This window comes from Procambarus clarkii, chromosome 7 (genome assembly GCF_040958095.1).
Source record: "Procambarus clarkii isolate CNS0578487 chromosome 7, FALCON_Pclarkii_2.0, whole genome shotgun sequence".
Lineage (NCBI taxonomy): Eukaryota > Metazoa > Arthropoda > Malacostraca > Decapoda > Cambaridae > Procambarus > Procambarus clarkii.
In genome coordinates, this window is record NC_091156.1 from 20,307,520 (window position 1) to 20,329,064 (window position 21,545).

The 21,545-nt window shown below is 49.3% G+C and overlaps 2 long non-coding RNA genes across 2 annotated transcripts in view; both read left to right on the plus strand.

The window, feature by feature from the left end:
- The window catches only part of LOC138357261 (uncharacterized), a 591,549-nt gene that overhangs the window by 281,703 nt on the left and 288,301 nt on the right, over positions 1 to 21,545 (plus strand). The window lies entirely within an intron of this gene.
- The window catches only part of LOC138357265 (uncharacterized), a 164,273-nt gene continuing 155,776 nt past the window's right edge, over positions 13,049 to 21,545 (plus strand). Inside the window, exon 1 of the long non-coding RNA XR_011224871.1 lies at positions 13,049 to 13,436. This is a non-coding gene — a long non-coding RNA (uncharacterized lncRNA). The remainder of the gene's footprint in view (positions 13,437 to 21,545) is intronic.

Sequence of the window (21,545 nt, forward strand, 5' to 3'; positions counted from 1 at the left end):
CATGCTTGTAAACCGTGTAATAAATGTAACCAAAGCCGTCAAAGATTTTGGAAATATGTACAAGTTCTTAAGTACTTGCGTAACTGCTTCGTGAATCTGGCCCCTGGTTGGTGGTCGGATTAACCAGGCTGTTCGACGCAGCTGCTCGCAGCCTGACCTATGAATCACAGCCTGGTTGATCAAGTAACCTTTTTAATAATATATTGTGTCGGGGGTCAGGCAGCCAGTGTGTGATTATAAACGTTAGGCTTATTTCGAGGTCCCCCCCCAGGTCCAATTACTTTCTCCCCCCCCCCCCCCCCTCCCCCCCTCCTTTCCAGAATGCAACCCCACAAGAAGCTGACAAACTCCTGGGTACCTATTTACTGCTAGGTAAACAGGTGCATTAGGTGATAGGAAATACAGCCAACTGTGTGTGTCCCGCCCAGGATTCGAACCCGTAATTCCCTATTCTAAGTCGAGAACAAACCCAACTGTACCACTGGGACTGCTGTGAAGGTTGTTTATCGAGTTCTCTTTAGAACACTGAGAGGCCGGCCAGCTATGCCCTTATGTGTGGAGGGAGAGTGTTGAACAGTCTCGGGTCTCTCATGTTGAGTGTGTTCTATGAGAGGCCGGCCAGCTATGCCCTTATGTGTGGAGGGAGAGTGTTGAACAGTCTCGGGTCTCTCATGTTGAGTGTGTTCTATGAGAGGCCGGCCAGCTATGCCCTTATGTGTGGAGGGAGAGTGTTGAACAGTCTCGGGTCTCTCATGTTGAGTGTGTTCTATGAGAGGCCGGCCAGCTATGCCCTTATGTGTGGAGGGAGAGTGTTGAACAGTCTCGGGTCTCTCATGTTGAGTGTGTTCTATGAGAGGCCGGCCAGCTATGCCCTTATGTGTGGAGGGAGAGTGTTGAACAGTCTCGGGTCTCTCATGTTGAGTGTGTTCTATGAGAGGCCGGCCAGCTATGCCCTTATGTGTGGAGGGAGAGTGTTGAACAGTCTCGGGTCTCTCATGTTGAGTGTGTTCTATGAGAGGCCGGCCAGCTATGCCCTTATGTGTGGAGGGAGAGTGTTGAACAGTCTCGGGTCTCTCATGTTGAGTGTGTTCTATGAGAGGCCGGCCAGCTATGCCCTTATGTGTGGAGGGAGAGTGTTGAACAGTCTCGGGTCTCTCATGTTGAGTGTGTTCTATGCACATCCTGCCATGCCTCCTGGTCGCATGAGATGTCATTTCCTGTAGCGATTTGGAACCATTCCTTCTATCTTGAGGTTATCTTGAGATGATTTCGGGGCTTTAGTGTCCCCGCGGCCCGGTCCTCGACCAGGCCTCCACCCCCAGGAAGCAGCCCGTGACAGCTGACTAACACCCAGGTACCTATTTTACTGCTGAGGTAACAGGGGCATAGGGTGAAAGAAACTCTGCCCATTGTTTCTCGCCGGCGCCCGGGATCGAATCCGGGACCACAGGATCACAAGTCCAGCGTGCTGTCCGCTCGGCCGACCGGCAAAGTATTTTCTAGTATTTTCCAGTTGTAAATTGTTTTCTCCTCCTGCGTTCTATAGGGAATATATATTTAACATTTTTAAGCAGTTCCAATAATTTAGATGTTTTGAGAAGTTTCCAGCAGTGTTATACTGCTGGAAACTGCACGCTCTTCAGGCCAGCAATTTCTCCGGCTTTGAAAGAGGCTCTTACTGAGCAACAATATTCTGCTCTAGAGAACACCAGTGTTTTAAAAATTAGAATCATTGGTATGTCATCTGTTTAAATTTTTTTTTTTTTTTATATTTTATATTTACATATACAAGAGTTCTTACAATCTTGTACAGCCACTAGCATGGGTGGCGTTTCGGGCAAGTCCTTAATCCTAATTATTTCCCGGGATACGACCCGCCAAATGGTTTAACAATCAGGTACCCATTTTACTGTTGGGTAAACAGAGGCTACAGTTAAGGATTGACGCCCAGTAAATCCTCCCCGGCCAGGATACGAACCCAGGACAAAGCGCTCGCGAAGCGCCGGGAGAGTGTCTTACCACTGCGCCACGGGGGGGTTTTGGTATCCAACCTGCCATTTTTCTTGCATTTCTGGCAGACACTTTATTATATCCCTTAAAATTAAGGCCTTTCGACAGTATTGCTCCCAGTGCTTTTACGTTATTTTTGCTCTTAATAGTGTGGTTTAACTGCGTTTTATGTGGGCTCCATTTGATATTTTCGTTTTTTTTCCATAGCTCATGAACAGAAACTTATCGTCGTTAAACGTCATATTATTATCTGTGGCCCATTGAAAGACCTGATTTACATCAGATTGGAGGTTTGCCGTGTCCTCTATATTGTCTACTCTCATGAAAATCTTGGTGTCATCTGCAAATGATGATACAGTGCTGTAGTTTGTATCCTTGTCTATGGCTGATATTAGGATGAGAAAAAGTACCGGAGCAAGTACGGTACCTTGGGGTTACCTTGCGTTGATTCCGGGGGGTCAAGGTCCTCGCGGCCCGGTCTCTGGCTAGGCCTTCTGGTTGCTGATCTGGTCAAACAGGCTGTTCCCTGGAAACACAAACCGAAACTGTCTCTATTTTCCGCTTGTTACAACTTGTAATAACTTGTAATAAAGTTGTTACATCTTGGCTTAACGTGTTTATGACGAATTAGAACGTTGTTACAACTTGCTATATTGGTTGTTATAACTGGTTAGGTGGTGTTAAAACTTGTTCGAACGTTGTACTAACGTCGTAGTTTCGGTGTGTGTTTGGCGGGTTGGACGCGGATGATCGCAGCCTGACGTATGAATCACAGCCTGGTTAATCAGGTTTAACACTGAAGTTGAAGTGTGAAGTTATTTCTGTGTGCAGATGTGGGACCAGCCCCTCTAATATATTCCTCGTGTAAATTATGATGCATCCCCCCCCCCCACCCCCTGCGCTCAAAAAAGTACAGATTTGGGCATTTTAGTCGGTCCCAATAACTTGGATGATTTACTGAGTGGATTCTAGCAGTAAAGGATCTCTGCACGCTCTCTGGGTCAGAAATTTATCCAGCTTTGAGAAGTACCTGGGGGGGGGGGAACTGAAGAGGAATTATCAGGGGAAAGCCCCAAGCCGGTATGACTAGATAGCACTGAGAAGGGTTCAGGATAAGGATTTGAGATGTGACGGGGGAAGGGGTGGGAAGGAATGGTGCCTAACCACTTGGGCAGTCGGGGATTGAACACCGAGGGTTACTGAGCCTTTCATAGTGGATAACCTGGAATTGACTTTGTGAACTCTTACACTCCGGGTTCTGTTCGTTACAAAGTTAGAGATCCATCGCATTACTTTGCCAATAATTCTCATTGTGCGCAATAACACCATAGTCACATTTGCCGAAAGCTTTTGCGAAATCTTTGTATATTACGTCAACGTTTTGCTAGACTTCTTTGGCATCTAACGTCATTGTGGTCCAGCAATTGTGAGAGGCAGGAGCGCCCTGTGCTATTTAGAATTTTGTGATTCCATGTGTTTTGTGATGATCTTGCTATTGATTCAAAGAATGTTATGATGTAAAGTTAGAGCTATTAGTGTATACACTTTTGCATGTGCTTTACTACCTCCTCTGTGAAGTGGCGCGATCTCCGCTATTTTCGTTATGTCAGGGATAACACCGGTTCCCAGGCTCTGTCTACAAAAGATGTTTACAGCGTGAATTAGTGTTTTTTTTGTTCAAAACTTGATGAATATAACATTCCAGGAGTATGGGCCTAGTGCAGAATGTTGACTATGGCTATTTCGAAGTCCAATGGGGTTAGGGTGACAGCTGGTATGTGGATCGATGTTGTCACATTCATAAAGAATCCGTTTGGATCATTGATCTTAAATATGTTCAGAGGTTCACTGAAATCAGAATTGTACGGTAGTCTCAGTATTTCACTGGTTTCTTTATCATCTCTGAAAGCTGCATTACCCTGCGCTAGGGCCTAGTGTTATATGTAGTTATTCTAGATTTTGCATTTCAGAAAAAAATATTTGTGATTCCTCTGTTTCACTGATGGTGTTCTGCTCTCTTTGCCTCTACTGGATTTTTATTTGATTCTTGTAGCTTGAGCTCAATCGCTTCTGTTTCTCTATGTAGGCGTCCTCGTCGTTGTTGGGATAGAGTTTAGCGTTTTGAGAGGTTCTCTTTCTTATTTTCTTCAGTGGTACGTAACTGGCACATATTTCTAGTGGTAAAGTGCCTATTTTCTCAAAGTAATGGTTTACGTATGAAATATCTAGCTCTTCCCAGCATTATCTTGTTCTTCCCAGCATATTTCTACGAGATTTGGGTTATTTGTTTCCAGTTAATCAGTTTAGTAATGAAATTGAATTTGCTGAATTTTCCTCCTCCATGTATTTGAGACTGGCTATTGCCCATGCTTGTCTGAACTTGGATTAGGTTGTAATCTGAATAACATGTACTTGTAATCATCACGTCCCTAATCAGTTCATAATTGTAAAAATATGATGTCGAGGTGTGTTCTTTTCTAGTTGGCTCTACTATTTGTTGGTTGAAGGGAAATCTGTCACACACACATTTAAGTGGCCATTTGAATATGTCTGTTTATTCAGACTGCTTCCTGGGATTCTCTGGGCTATAACTGTATTTGCCACATTTTTCTATTTTAGATGTCTTAAACGGAAATCACCAAGCAAGATGATAGGGACAGGGTTTGTGAAATTTTCTAAGCAGTAGTCTGTTTTCATTAGTTTGTCTTTAAACTGCTAAAGAGTTACATCTGGTGATTTATATACAAGGACAATCACTACATTTAGAATTTGTATTTTGGTTATCAGCACTTCCACCATATTGTTGGTGGTTTTTATCAGGTCAGTACAGGTGAGTGTGTCCTTGATGACCCCACCCTGTAGCCTGTGGTGTACAGGCTGACCCCACCCTGTAGCCTGTGGTGTACAGGCTGACCCCCACCCTGTAGCCTGTGGTGTACAGGCTGACCCCACCCTGTAGCCTGTGGTGTACAGGCTGACCCCCACCCTGTAGCCTGTGGTGTACAGGCTGACCCCACCCTGTAGCCTGTGGTGTACAGGCTGACCCCACCCTGTAGTCTGTGATGTACAGGCTGACCCCCACCCTGTAGCCTGTGGTGTACAGGCTGACCCCACCCTGTAGCCTGTGGTGTACAGGCTGACCCCCACCCTGTAGCCTGTGGTGTACAGGCTGACCCCCACCCTGTAGCCTGTGGTGTACAGGCTGACCCCACCCTGTAGTCTGTGGTGTACAGGCTGACCCCACCCTGTAGTCTGTGGTGTACAGGCTGACCCCACCCTGTAGTCTGTGGTGTACAGGCTGACCCCACCCTGTAGTCTGTGGTGTACAGGCTGACCCCCACCCTGTAGCCTGTGGTGTACAGGCTGACCCCCACCCTGTAGCCTGTGGTGTACAGGCTGACCCCACCCTGTAGTCTGTGGTGTACAGGCTGACCCCACCCTGTAGTCTGTGGTGTACAGGCTGACCCCACCCTGTAGTCTGTGGTGTACAGGCTGACCCCACCCTGTAGTCTGTGGTGTACAGGCTGACCCCACCCTGTAGCCTGTGTTTCCTGTCACATCTGAAAAGATTGTACTCTGGTATCCATATTTCACCGTCATAAGTCCTTAGTTTGGGTTTCGGTTAAAGCTGCGAACATTGCTTTTGCCTCATTTAAGAGGCCAGTTATAAAGTGGACTTTGTTTGTATTGCGTGTTTTGATGCCCATGTATGTTGGCAAATGCGAAAGATGTTATCATATTTGTGGAAGTGATGGGCATCCTGCTTGGTGTGTGTATCTGTGGTTCTGGTAGGGGTGCCACATTAACCGTGTCCTGTCTAACATCTGACAGAGATGGCAGTACAGTTTTGACATTTCATGCCATTCTTTGTGTCTTTCTCTTACTAAAAAAAATTTCCCTGGTATGTATGGGTTATGCAGTATTCATAATTGCATTCATTTGGTTTTGTTTCCTTGGTTCCTTTAATATGAAATGCTGCGCAGTCTTTGTTGAAACATTTTTTCTTGTTTAGTGAATTTGTATTCACTTTTGGATGGAAAGATGTTCAACTGTCAGAGCAACATGTTACTGCATTTAGGATAGGTTTGTAATTTCTTGGGTGTTTATTTTTGCATGTTTCATTAGTTCTTCCTGACGGCCCGTATTTACACCCACCCCATGCATAGTATCGGCAGGGTCCACGTTCATGCTTTGTTTGATTATCCTTATACTACAATGTGTGTTGGCTCTGTCTTGATAGATGTAGGTGGAGATCTTACAGATTCCTGTTGTTGCTCAGTCACTTCCTTTTGTGTTGGATTTGCTTGTCTGCTTGGCTCGGTGCTCCCACTTCGTGTCCTCTAACAATATATTTAAACCTGCTTGATACCTGCTTGATGGGGTTCTGGAAGTTCTTCTACTCCCCAAGCCAGGCTTGACCTGTGAGAGCTTGGTCCACTCGGCTGTTGCCGCGTCCACCAGGGCGAACACAGGAGTAAGGCAATGATTTACTTTGAAACAATATATTATTTTAACCTATTTTAACGTTTAATCCATTTTTGGTCGTGCGCTCGTACCGTATCGGTACAAATTATAAATTTTTACTTTTTTTTCAGGTGAGTGTTGGCGGCGAGCTGGGAGGTTCCTTCACAGGAGATGGGTAAGTGTGACAGGGTCGTTGTGTTGGACACGAGGATGACCCCCTGGAGGATCCCCCAGGAGGATAGGAGAGGGCTCGGGGACGAGGATAAGATCACAACGTCGCCGTCAACCTTTCCCGTACAAAATGTTACTCTATCCATCCTTCCCAGTTAAGTGCTCGATCATAGAAAATGGGAGACCTGTTACCTAGTACTACACTGAGAAAATAACTCTGAGAAAGATGGTGTACATCTCAGGTTTATTAAAACTGTTTACGGTGAAAACAGTGTGGGTGATCAGGTTATCGATAGTTACGTGTATCGGTGCTATACTGATGCTGTATCAGTGCTATACTGTGCTGTATCAGTGCTATACTGTGCTGTATCACTGCTATACTGATGCTGTATCAGTGCTATACTGATGCTGTATCAGTGCTATACTGTGCTGTATCACTGCTATACTGATGCTGTATCAGTGCTATACTGTGCTGTATCAGTGCTATACTGTGCTGTATCAGTGCTATACTGTGCTGTATCAGTGCTGTACTGTGCTGTATCGGTGCTATACTGTGCTGTATCAGTGCTATACTGATGCTGTATCGGTGCTATACTGATGCTGTATCAGTGCTATACTGATGCTGTATCAGTGCTATACTGTGCTGTATCAGTGCTATACTGATGCTGTATCAGTGCTATACTGATGCTGTATCGGTGCTATACTGTGCTGTATCAGTGCTATACTGTGCTGTATCGGTGCTATACTGTGCTGTATCAGTGCTATACTGATGCTGTATCAGTGCCATACTGTGTTGTATCAGTGCTATACTGTGCTGTATCAGTGCTATACTGTGCTGTATCAGTGCTATACTGATGCTGTATCGGTGCTATACTGATGCTGTATCGGTGCCATACTGTGTTGTATCAGTGCTATACTGATGCTGTATCGGTGCTATACTGATGCTGTATCAGTGCTATACTGATGCTGTATCGGTGCTATACTGTGCTGTATCAGTGTTATACTGTGTTGTATCAGTGCTATTCTGATGCTGTATCGGTGCTATACTGATGCTGTATCGGTGCCATACTGTGTTGTATCGGTGCTATACTGTGCTGTATCAGTGCTATACTGTGCTGTATCGGTGCTATACTGACGCTGTATCGGTGCTATACTGTGCTGTATCAGTGCTATACTGATGCTGTATCAGTGCTATACTGATGCTGTATCAGTGCTATACTGATGCTGTATCGGTGCTATACTGACGCTGTATCGGTGCTATACTGACGCTGTATCGGTGCTATACTGATGCTGTATCGGTGCTATACTGATGCTGTATCGGTGCTATACTGATGCTGTATCGGTGCTATACTGATGCTGTATCGGTGCTATACTGATGCTGTATCGGTGCTATACTGATGCTGTATCGGTGCTATACTGACGCTGTATCGGTGCTATACTGATGCTGTATCGGTGCTATACTGATGCTGTATCGGTGCTATACTGACGCTGTATCGGTGCTATACTGACGCTGTATCGGATACGCTGAGAGCACTCGGCGTAATATGGAGAAAGTGCCTGGATACAGGGGAGATACCAGCAGCACTTAAATCTGCAGATATAGCTCCGTTGCACAAGGGGGGGAGTAAAGCCTTGGCAAAAAATTATAGGCCAGTTGCACTAACATCACACATAATAAAAGTGTTTGAAAGAGTGATTAGGAATCAAATTTCTAGTTTTATGGAAAACAATGAATTGCACAATCCAGGACAACATGGATTTAGAGCGGGAAGATCCTGTCTGTCACAGTTACTCAACCACTATGACAAAATCACAGAAGCCCTAGAAGAAAAGCAAAATGCAGATGTTGTATACACAGACTTTGCAAAGGCGTTCGACAAATGTGACCATGGGGTGATAGCTCACAAAATGAGGTCAATGGGAATAACTGGAAAAGTAGGACGCTGGATACTCAATTTCCTGTCGAACAGAGCACAAAGAGTAACAGTCAATCAGATAAAATCGAGTCCAAGCGATGTTAAAAGCTCTGTACCTCAAGGTACAGTCCTTGCACCGCTACTGTTCCTTATTCTCATATCTGATATAGACAAAAATACACGCCACAGCTTCGTGTCGTCCTTTGCAGATGACACAAAAATCAGCATGAAAATTACCTCTGCTGAAGACATTGAAATACTACAAGCAGATGTCAACAAAGTTTTTGATTGGGCAGCAGAAAATAACATGATGTTTAACAGTGATAAATTTCAGGTACTCAGGTACGGCAAAAATGAGGATCTGAAACATAATACAGGGTACAAAACACAATCGAATCTTCCCATAGTAGGAAAACAGCATGTCAAGGATTTGGGAATAATGATGTCCGACGATCTAACGTTTAGGGAGCATAACCAAGCAAATATCGCGTCAGCCAGAAAAATGATCGGATGGATTACGAGAACTTTCAAATCCAGGGATCCCATCACAATGGTTGTACTCTTCAAGTCACTTGTGCTGTCCCGTCTCGAGTACTGCTCAGTACTCACTTCCCCCTTCAGAGCAGGAGAGATTGCTGAAATAGAGGGAATACAGAGAACATATACGGCACGCATAGACGAGATAAAACACCTAAATTATTGGGATCGTCTCAAAGCTCTCCAAATGTACTCTCTAGAAAGGAGACGAGAGAGATACCAAATAATATACACCTGGAAAATACTGGAGGGTCAGGTCCCAAATCTACACAGTAAAATAACAACGTACTGGAGTGAACGATATGGAAGAAAATGCAAGATTGAACCTGTGAAGAGCAGAGGTGTCATAGGCACAATCAGAGAGCACTGTATAAACATCAGGGGTCCGCGGTTGTTCAACGTCCTCCCAGCGAGCATAAGAAATATTGCCGGAACAACCGTGGACATCTTCAAGAGAAAACTGGACGGTTTTCTAAGAGAAGTTCCGGATCAGCCGGGCTGTGGTGGGTACGTGGCCCTGCGGGCCGCTCCAAGCAACAGCCTGGTGGACCAAACTCTCACAAGTCGAGCCTGGCCTCGGGCCGGGCTTGGGGAGTAGAAGAACTCCCAGAACCCCATCAACCAGGTATCAACCAGGTATCAACCAGGTGCTATACTGATGCTGTATCGGTGCTATACTGATGCTGTATAGGTGCTATACTGACGCTGTATCGGTGCTATACTGATGCTGTATAGGTGCTATACTGACGCTGTATCAGTGCTATACTGATGCTGTATCAGTGCTATACTGATGCTGTATCGGTGCTATACTGATGCTGTATCAGTGCTATACTGTGCTGTATCAGTGCTATACTGATGCTGTATCGGTGCTATACTGTGCTGTATCAGTGCTATACTGTGCTGTATCGGTGCTATACTGATGCTGTATCGGTGCTATACTGACGCTGTATCAGTGATATACTGACGCTGTATCGGTGCTATACTGATGCTGTATAGGTGCTATACTGACGCTGTATCGGTGATATACTGACGCTGTATCGGTGCTATACTGATGCTGTATCGGTGCTATACTGACGCTGTATCGGTGCTATACTCTCGCTCATTCAGCGGTGAGGCGGGTCAGTGACTGGGTAAGCAAGGTCAGTGACTGGGTAAGCAAGACGCAAGCTGAACTTAGTGTCTATACCTTGTCACTGAATAATTCAGAAATAGTCAACGACTTACTCGAAGAGCGCACTCTTGGCATAGGTAGTTACCATAAATAAATTGTGCCTTTGGATTTACTATTTTATATGGTAAACAGGATGGATTTGAGGTTATATGCCTCTTTACACGTCTCGTGTTGTGATCTCTAAGCCTGAGGATATTGACAGTCTTGCAGAAAGGCTTGTAACATACCAAGGGTAGAAATGTCTTGTAAAAGCCACGATGGTTTAACAAATGCACAGGGACCAGAAAGCTGCAGCATCAAATATTGGGATGACAACCGTGGTGTGTATATATGTAGACCTACCAAACGTAGTCCTGTGGTGTGTATATATGTGGACCTACCAAACGTAGTCCTGTGGTGTGTATATATGTAGACCTACCAAACGTAGTCCTGTGGTGTGTATATATGTAGACCTACCAAACGTAGTCCTGTGGTGTGTATATATGTAGACCTACCAAACGTAGTCCTGTGGTGTGTATATATGTAGACCTACCAAACGTAGTCCTGTGGTGTGTATATATGTAGACCTACCAAACGTAGTCCTGTGGTGTGTATATATGTAGACCTACCAAACGTAGTCCTGTGGTGTGTATATATGTAGACCTACCAAACGTAGTCCTGTGGTGTGTATATATGTAGACCTACCAAACGTAGTCCTGTGGTGTGTATATATGTAGACCTACCAAACGTAGTCCTGTGGTGTGTATATATATGTAGACCTACCAAACGTAGTCCTGTGGTGTGTATATATGTAGACCTACCAAACGTAGTCCTGTGGTGTGTATATATGTAGACCTACCAAACGTAGTCCTGTGGTGTGTATATATGTAGACCTACCAAACGTAGTCCTGTGGTGTGTATATATGTAGACCTACCAAACGTAGTCCTGTGGTGTGTATATATGTAGACCTACCAAACGTAGTCCTGTGGTGTGTATATATGTAGACCTACCAAATGTAGTCCTGTGGTGTGTATATATGTAGACCTACCAAACGTAGTCCTGTGGTGTGTATATATGTAGACCTACCAAACGTAGTCCTGTGGTGTGTATATATGTAGACCTACCAAACGTAGTCCTGTGGTGTGTATATATGTAGACCTACCAAACGTAGTCCTGTGGTGTGTATATATGTAGACCTACCAAACGTAGTCCTGTGTAGTGGCATGTGTTATTGCCCAGAATATATGCCTATGATACTGACGAATCTGACAACGCTTCAACACATCTGGTATCTATTAAACGGCTATCGTTGTAAAAGTAAAATCGTTTTCCTTTCAGAGACAACTCTTATCAACTTGATGTTGATAGAGCTCTCTCTGTGTGCCTATTGCACCTCTGCTTTTCAACGAGGCTCTTTTGATAAGTGTTCTGTCATCTTGACTATAAGTTACAATTACGCCACACATAATTGGCCGCTAGTTAAGAGAGTTGTTACATTCTTAGTTAACACGTGGTGGATCTGGAGGGGGCGTGGAGGGAGGTAGCAGGTGTATGTTTGGGAGAGTGTATAGTGTGGAGGGGGGGGGGGCTCAGTGGAGTGGGGTGCAGGACGGAAGAGTGGGAGGGGTGAAGGTGGTCTTTGGCGAGGTTGTGAAAGGGGGGGGGGGGGTCAGAGGGAGGTTGTGAAGTCAGTGAGGAGGGATGAAGGTCATCTTGAGGTTATCTTGAAATGATTTCGGGGCTTCTAGTGTCCCCGCGGCCCGGTCCTCGACCAGGCCTCCACCCCCAGGAAGCAGCCCGTGACAGCTGACTAACACCCAGGTACCTATTTTACTGCTAGGTAACAGGGGCATAGGGTGAAAAACTCTGCCCATTGTTTCTCGCCGGCGTCTGGGATCGAACCCATGACCACAGGATCACAAGTACAGCGTGCTGTCCGCTCGGCCGACCGGCTCCCAGGTCGGTGGGAAGGGGTAATAGGAGGTCAATGGGAGGGGAAGAAGGGATCTGTGGGTCAAGGGTAAAGGTGTCAGTGGAGGGGGTCAGAGGTCATGGGTATAAGGAGTGTCAATGAAACTCCTTATACCCATGATCCCAAGGAAAAGAAAATAAGGAGTTTCGGACGTCAGGCTGCGAGCAGCCGCATCCAACACCCTGGTTGACAAGACGACCAACGGGGATCCTGAACGGAGACTGGGCCGGTGATCCCCGGAAGCTACACAAGGTCAAAGAGTCACAACCAAATTGTGACTCATACGTCAGGCTGCGAGCAGCCGCGTCCAACAACCTGGTTAACCAGTCCAGCAACGAGAGGCCTGGTCGAGGACCGGGCCGCGGGGACGCTAAGGCCCGGAATCACCTCAAGGTAGCCACAAGGTAGGGGTCAGTGGGTGGAGATGGAGGGGGCCAGTAGGGTAGGTGACGGTGGTGGAGAGCTCGAAGTGTTACAAGAGAACCCCCCCCCCCCAATCCCCCCCCTGTGAGTGGTGGCTGTGGGCGGCCTCCTAGGACAGGTTTCCTAGCCGGTGTGGCGGGACGCAGCACGTGAAGCTTGTCCTTCCTGGGGCCCTCGTCTCTCCTCTCACTCTCACTCTCACACTCTCACTGTCACTCTCTCACTCTCACTCTCACACTCTCTCACTCTCACACTCTCTCACTCTCACACTCACTTGTAGCCTCACGCTTTTGTATCTCGGCCACTTTGTTGCCAGAATGCGGCGGGGGGGGTTGGGGTATGGGTTTGGGATAGTGTGTATGAAGGCTTGGGGCAACTGTCTGTCTGTGTGTGTGTGCGTGAGCGTATGTGCATGTGCTCGTGTGTGTGCGCGGGCGTGTGTGTGTGTATGTATGTATGTGCGCGCGTGTATGTGAGAGCCGGGGTCTGCACACGGGAACTGGCTCAGTGTACCGCGTTCCCTTGGTCGTGAGCGGCTACCTGGCCAAAGGTGTCTACTCGCGATCTCTTCGTGTCTCTCTCTCATTCTCCCCTTCACTTTCTCTCCACATTTGTTACGTCTCTTAAAAACACTGTTGGTGTGACTCAGTATACTGTAGTGTGACCGGAGCCGTCATCACACACTAATAATTACAGGTTCCCGCCCATTAGTGTGAGCTGACTGGATAAAGTGTGGTGGATAATGTTGGATTAAGTGGACAGTCTCGCCTGCTTGGATGACGCTGTTCTCACGTAAGTACACACACCTACACCCACCACCACCTCTTGCACAGGTGTACATACACCTACATCCCTCACCTTGTCGTGCACAGGAGCTCAGACACCTACACCCACCAGCTTGTCGTGCACAAGTGAACAGACACCTACACCCACAACTTTGTCGTGTACAGACACCTACACCCACCACCTTGTCGTGTACAGACACCTACACCCACCACCTTGTCGTGTACAGACACCTACACCCACCACCTTGTCGTGTACAGACACCTACACCACCACCTTGTCGTGTACATACACCTACACCCACCACCTTGTCGTGCACAAGTGAACAGACACCTACACCCACCACCTTCTCGTGTACAGACACCTACACCCACCACCTTCTCGTGTACACACACCTACACCCACCACCACCACCTTGTCGTGTACACACACCTACACCCACCACCTTGTCGTGTACACACACCTACACCCACCACCTTGTCGTGTACACACACCCACCACCACCACCTTGTCGTGTACACACACCTACACCCACCACCTTGTCGTGTACACACACCTACACCCACCACCTTGTCGTGTACACACACCACCTTGTCGTGTACACACACCTACACCCACCACCTTCTCGTGTACACACACCTACACCCACCACCTTGTCGTGTACACACACCTACACCCACCACCTTGTCGTGTACAGACACCTACACCCACCACCTTGTCGTGTACACACACCACCTTGTCGTGTACAGGTGTACACTAATTCGTGAAAATTAACAAGGAATGAGTTTAACAGGAGATTATATCCCCTTAGATCATTAAGTGTTCCTGTCGAGGTCACTCGGAGGAGTTGTCACTTGTTGTGTTGTGAAGGCTTGAGTGCGACTGTGAGCCTGCACGTGCTGGTCGGCCGCTCCACACGCACCTGCCCCCTCCCCCTCTCACCCCCCTCCTACACCCCCCCCTTCACCCCCCTTTCCCTCCGCCCCATTCTTCCTCCCCTTCTTCACTCTGTCCGTCTGTCCTTCCCATCCCTCCCTTCTTTCACTCCCTTCCCCTCTTCCTCCTACTTCCCTTCCCTTCTCCTCCTACTTCCCTTCTCTTCTTCTACTTCTCTTCTCCTCTCCTCTTCCTTCCGTTCTCTCCTCTTCCTCCTTCCTATCTCTCCTCCTTGCTTCGTTCTCCTCCCCATTACTTTCCAGCCTTTCATTAGCCGTCGTTAAGATGTGATACTGACCGCCTCTCGCCAGACAAGCCAGCACCCGGGCCACACTTGTACATAACGCCACGCGGATAGCACTCTCCTTCCACATACATCGTGGCCTTCATTACTATGTGAAACAATGTGGCAGCGATCGATGTATCGTCATGTTGTGGTATCCGTGTCTGGGTGGAGTATCCGTGGCCACCGCGGTGCTGGTGCACTAGGGCTGGTGCTGCCACGCCGTCTGTGGGAAGTAGTTGAACGCGGGCAGGCTCGGCCCGTAGACTTGCGTGGTCAGAGACTATACCCGCGCACACTCCCATGCTCTATAATATTCACCATGCTGATGTTGTAAGTCACCCCTCGGAGCTTCACCTCCACTGCCTGGCAAGGCCCAGCTAAGGAATTCGTCTTAATATATGGTGTAAATATAAGGTGTTAGGCGAGTTAACGTACCAATTGGTGACTGCGCACCGAGCCCCTCCTTCCCTTTATACTATAATAATCCAAACGCACGCATATGCTGTGATATACTTCATGAATGCACGCCAAAGCCCCGCACGCTCACACTGGAGCGAGCCCCCACATGCCCACACATGGAACACTGCGTGTGGAGTGTATTCAAGTCTCTCGCGCATTGTTACAACACGCACGACTCATCATCCTGGGGACGGCGGGGGCCCTCATGAAGGCACTCATCGCCCCGGGAGGGCGAAGGTGCCACTGAAGGGAACAGCCGTCCAAACCATGGTCTAGCCGACTTCAGGTGCCACAATATAATTCTTAAGTAGAAGCATAAAGAAAACTATTATGTTTAACCTTCAGGTGACTGTACCGCGATCACTGTTGGCCGACCCTTCCCCGGGTACACCCAGCCTACGTGTGTCTACACCCCAGCCTGTGTGGGTCTACACCCCAGCCTGTGTGGGTCTACACCCCAGCCTGTGTGGGTCTACACCCCAGCCTGTGTGGGTCTACACCCAGCCTATGTGTGTCTACACCCAGCCTGTGTGTGTCTACACCCAATCAGGCCCCCTGCACGGTACTACTGATGATGTCTTTGGCTTGGCCCCTAACAGTGGGGATGCTGGTGTTGGACGAAGAGGAGCGACTCATTCAAATATTGTAGACATTGATACAGTAAATGTTAAAACTTTTTACCATGAGCTACTGACACTGCCGTGACAGACAAAGCTGAGGTGTGGTGATGGAGCGCCAGTGGGACCACTCGGGTCGCTCTTCCGGGCTCTTCCCTCAACATAGTCTGTCAAGAAGTAGTGGTGTTTACATTTCATTACATTCGAACCTCACACCCAAGATAAAAGAGCATGGTGGCTTAGCCCCGGGTGGGTGCGTTGCTCTGTCCTCTTGAGAACTTGTCGCAAGCAAAGAGACAATCCTCCTGAAGTGCGAAGGGGGAGTTCCTGGGAGCCTTATGGGATCCGCCTTCATCGCCAGATGCGGATAAATTATCCTCATTTACATCCGGCGTGGCTCCCTTCCTTCCCTCCCACCCACTTCTCCCCCTCCCCACCCACTTCTCCCCCCCCCCTCCCTTCTCTCCCTCCACACTCTCCCTCCACTCTACATTCATCCGTCGTTGTTCATGTCAGTGTTAGACCGAAGTATTATTTTACAGCACCAAGGCTCCGCATGTTACACACTTACACCGTCTTCCTAGACCTTGTAACGCCTTAATGTTTCGTTATAACTCGCAAATATTCAATACAATTCACCAAAATTCGTTATAGTCGACTTATTCAATAAGACCCAACATTAATCAGCTTCACGCTCGTGTAGGCCTATACTGACCCTTGACCGTCTTATAAGGCCCCACAAACCCGGACCCATGTGGTCTTTCAGCCACATCCAGGAGGTCTATGTTGATATAATCTTCCGGGCTTGACGCTTTTTCTGAACTGTTTCCTGGCGGTGCGATGAAAGCAATATGAAGCACGAATGTAAATACTTGTCATTACCCAGCACGCAGTGGGCTGGAATGGTTTTGGCATTACACTACGTTAATGCTTTATTCTCTCGATGCCTGCCTCGGGGAAGAGCCCCAGGAGCAGGAGCCTACTTGTGTATTGATCCTGGCTTACCCGACCCTGTAGCAGGTGAGCGTCGGGTACAGGTGGAATGCGCAGGTGAGCGTCGGGTACAGGTGGAATGCGCAAGTGAGCGTCGGGTACAGGTGGAATGCGCAGGAGAGCGTCGGGTACAGGTGGAATGCGCAGGAGAGCGTCGGGTACAGGTGGAATGGGCAGGTGAGCGTCGGGTACAGGTGGAATGCGCAGGCGAGCGTCGGGTACAGGTGGAATGCGCAGGTGAGCGTCGGGTACAGGTGGAATGCGCAGGTGAGCGTCGGGTACAGGTGGAATGGGCAGGTGAGCGTCGGGTACAGGTGGAATGGGCAGGTGAGCGTCGGGTACAGGTGGAATGCGCAGGCGAGCGTCGGGTACAGGTGGAATGCGCAGGTGAGCGTCGGGTACAGGTGGAATGCGCAGGTGAGCGTCGGGTACAGGTGGAATGCGCAGGTGAGCGTCGGGTACAGGTGGAATGCGCAGGTGAGCGTCGGGTACAGGTGGAATGCGCAGGTGAGCGTCGGGTACAGGTGGAATGCGACTACAGCGGTCGCCACTCACACGCCTCCAGATGGTGTGGTGTTACTATAGACGATAAACAATGCTCCTCACTCGTCTCCATCCCTCCAGAGTATTTTTTATGCGACGCGTCCTCGAATTATTGGCCAAATGCTCCTTAATTCAGCTGTCCTCTTCACTGTGTATGAATGAACAATACACAACACACGACTTGTCCTCAGGCTTTATTATTATAGAATTTTTGTGGATATAATTTGGCTTAGATTAGGTTAAAGTTTTTGTTCTGTTAATTATTTGTATTTGCAGCACGTGGGGGAAGCATTTAGAGAAGTGAAATTCGAAGGCAGTAAAAAAGAGAAGCACTTGTGTGAATGAAAATTACACGCTCGATAAACTACTCCACTGGTGAAATTCAAACTTTTCTTCAGCAGTGCCGTGATTTCTTCCCATATTTAAATAGCAGTGCTCCAAACGTTCCACCCATGTCTGCCTGTCTTCGCAAACAAGGACCAAATGCTAGTTAAACCAGCCGCCAACCCCACTGTTTATTATTAGAAAAGGCTTCACCCAACACAGCTAATGAAGATCGAAATTTTCTCGATCATTGCTTCGTGCTCTTCCTATGTTCGAATCGCACCTCTTGTAATACTTCATCTACATACTGAAACCCGAAATAACTGCCAATAAAACCGTAGCCACCTAACCTATCATAGGTCTAACTATACACACAATTATAGCACGTGAGTATTTACGTACAAATTGACGAATGTGTCTTCGGCATTGGTCGTACCTTGGAGGGTCTTGCCTTGCGGACGGATTGAGATGAGATCTTGAGATTTCGGGGCTTAGCGTCCCCGCGGCCCGGTCCTTGACCAGGCCTCGTATTTGTTACACACCTTCAGGAAGCAGCCCGTATCAGCTGTCTAACTCCCAGGTACGTATTTTCTACTAGGTGAGCAAGGTGACAGAAACTCTGTCCATTAGTTTCCGCCTCTGCCGGGGATTGATCCTGGAGCCTTAAGACTATGAATTCCGAACGCTGTCCACTCAGCCGTCTGGCCCAGGAGTGCAACTTCACTTCCCTTTGGGATAATATAGACCTCCCAACACCGAAAAGTTTCTTTCGCACTGGTATTCGAACCATGGAATAGTTGTGAACTGTCAGGTGACTGGGTCTCCAAGTCTTACCCAATGGATCGGAAAAGCTCTAAGCTCCCAGTTAATATCACATTTGGTTACACCGATGATTAGAGTACCAGGGTACCTGGTTGATACCTGGTTGATGGGGTTCTGGGAGTTCTACTCCCCAAGCCCGGCCCGAGGCCAGGCTTGACGGAAGTTCTAAGGGTAAGTTCTAAGTTCTAAGAGGGTAAGGAAGTTCTCAACATACGGTTGTTTGGCTATGAGGCTATCAGATGTGGCTATAGTATATGGGTAAAGCATTTAACAGACGTTTCATTTTATCAGAGCATGTCAGATTAGCTCCCCCTTTATTAGCGGGTTTAGCGGGTTTTCTTCCTATTGGGGAGTGTTGTACATGCTGCTACGGCGGTGTGTCCACTCACAAGATGAGTGGCGCTGCCCAATAAACTCGCCCCTCGGGGCAAAATTTAAAAATTAGCTCCCCCCAACACCCACTGTAGCCCCGACCTCAATACCCACTGTAGCTCCCCCCCCCCAACCCCCACTGTAGCCCCTCTTACACACCCAGAGTAGTTGGGTGGGATCGAGTCGGTGTTCACCTCTCCTCCCTTGCCGCCCCCCCCCCTCCCCTAACCCCCGCCCCCACCCCTCCACTAACCCCCGCCCACCAGCACAACCCACCCTTGCCCCACCACCCCACCATACCTGGGGAGGGTTCTGGTGGTCTACACTCCCCAGGCCCGGACTGGGGCCTGGCTTGATGTGCGACAATATAGTCCAACAGGCACGTGCTTCAAGCGTCCTACAATCACTATGGTCCGGTAATTCTTCCAGCAATGTTTTTTTTCTTGAAAATGTCCATTTTGGTAACGAAAATGTTGTTTTGGTTGCTGGGAGTGTGTTGAACAGCTGTGGACCTCTGATGTTCAGGTAGTGTTCTCTGATTGTATCTATGGCACCTCTGCACTGGTTCTGTTCTGCATTTTCTTCCGTATCTTTCGTTCTAGTAAGTTGTTATTCTCCTGTGCAAATTTGGGACCCTCCCCGCCCTCCCGTCTCCCGCGGGCTCCTCCCCGCCCTCCCGCGGGCTCCTCCCCGCCCTCCCGCGGGCTCCTCCCCGCCCTCCCGCGGGCTCCTCCCCGCCCTCCCGCGGGCTCCTCCCCGCCCTCCCGCGGGCTCCTCCCCGCCCTCCCGCGGGCTCCTCCCCGCCCTCCCGCGGGCTCCTCCCCGCCCTCCCGCGGGCTCCTCCCCGCCCTCCCGCGGGCTCCTCCCCGCCCTCCCGCGGGCTCCTCCCCGCCCTCCCGCGGGCTCCTCCCCGCCCTCCCGCGGGCTCCTCCCCGCCCTCCCGCGGGCTCCTCCCCGCCCTCCCGCGGGCTCCTCCCCGCCCTCCCGCGGGCTCCTCCCCGCCCTCCCGCGGGCTCCTCCCCGCCCTCCCGCGGGCTCCTCCCCGCCCTCCCGCGGGCTCCTCCCCGCCCTCCCGCGGGCTCCTCCCCGCCCTCCCGCGGGCTCCTCCCCGCCCTCCCGCGGGCTCCTCCCCGCCCTCCCGCGGGCTCCTCCCCGCCCTCCCGCGGGCTCCTCCCCGCCCTCCCGCGGGCTCCTCCCCGCCCTCCCGCGGGCTCCTCCGCCGCCCCCCCCCCCCGTCTCCCGCGGGCTGGTTCAGGCGCTGACAGTATCGCTGAGAAAAAAATAACAACAAAATATAGTATCTGGTGGAGCGAGGCGGCGCCTTATCACCAGTAATGAAGTATTGAACGACGAGGTCTGGCCTCTAGTGGCTTGTGTGTTCTTTATCGCGCCCCCGCCCACGCCTCCCCACTTCCCAACGGTGGCAGCCTTCCTCACACGCCCTGCTCGTCAGAGCTGTGTCCCCGCCAACTGTGCCTCGCACCGTTTCCCCTCATAGTGTTGGGCTTCTTGTTCATGACTACCTCAGCCACCATTGGGGGAAGAGCCTCTTAACTAAGCTATTAAATTCCAATGCCACATCAAGGCAGCGTCAGCTTGGCCGGAGACTACTCCGCCTGATAATGTACAATCAATCGGTCAATCACTTTTAAAGATTGGCCCTCAACCACTTGGGCTGGACGGTAAAGCGACGGTCTCGCTTCATGCAGATCGGCGTTCAATCGAAGTGGTTGGGTACCATTCCTTTCCCCCGTCCCATCCCAAATCCTTATTCTGACCTCATCCCAGTGCTATATTGTCGTAATGGCTTGGCGACTATCAGGAGAGCTATCTCGTGATAGTTCTTTTCTCTTTGAAAGATGGGCGGCGTCTGGTGCGCGGGACCGCCCACCCAGGCCCATCCTGGCCCATCCTGGCCAACCCATATTGGGTGGGCCAGGATGGGTTATTCGAAATAAGGTCTGAGCACTAAACAGTTCTGTACCTGAAGGCACCGTCCTGTCAACACACTCTCTAACGCACATAGGTACCTGGGAGTTAGACAGCTGCTACGGGCTGCTGCTTATGTGTGTGTGTGTGAGAGAGAGAGGGGGGAAAATAGTTGATTGAAAGTTGAGAGGCGGGCCCAAAGAACCAGAGCTCAACCTCCCGTGAGCACAACTAGTTGAGTACATCAGACAACACAGAGCACATTCTCGTAGCACGCATCATAAACACCACCAAACTCATCATAGATGTTACCTTCGTAGAAGACAGCGACACACTACACATGTAAATATTGTCTTCCATTGGCCAACGAAGTACAATATTGTCTACAACGATAACTTCCAGCAAACATAGATATGGAAACAGCGAGGAACTGACACTAGATGTAGGTGAAGAGACTGAAGGATCTCCTATGACGGTAATGCTGAGTACAGGCTCACTCAAGACTGTCCGTGGTGGTGGTGGTGGTGGTGGTGGTGTTTTTTTTTTGGGGGGGGGGGAGTAAAGAGGGAGGAGAGGCATAGGTGAAGGGAAGTATAGAAGTGGGAAATACAGTGAGAGGTATGAAAGCAGGCGGTGGGCTGTCCGCCTTGCTGACACCATGTGTGGGTGGTGGAGGTTGGGGAGGCAATGGGGAGGGGGGTCGTGAACCACCGTGGGTTAGAGACAGTAGAGTGAGGGGAGACAGTAGGAGAACCATTAACCATGGGTGTGGTGGTGGTGGGGGGGGGGAGACAGTAGGAGAACCATTAACCATGGGTGTGGTGGTGGTCGGGGGGG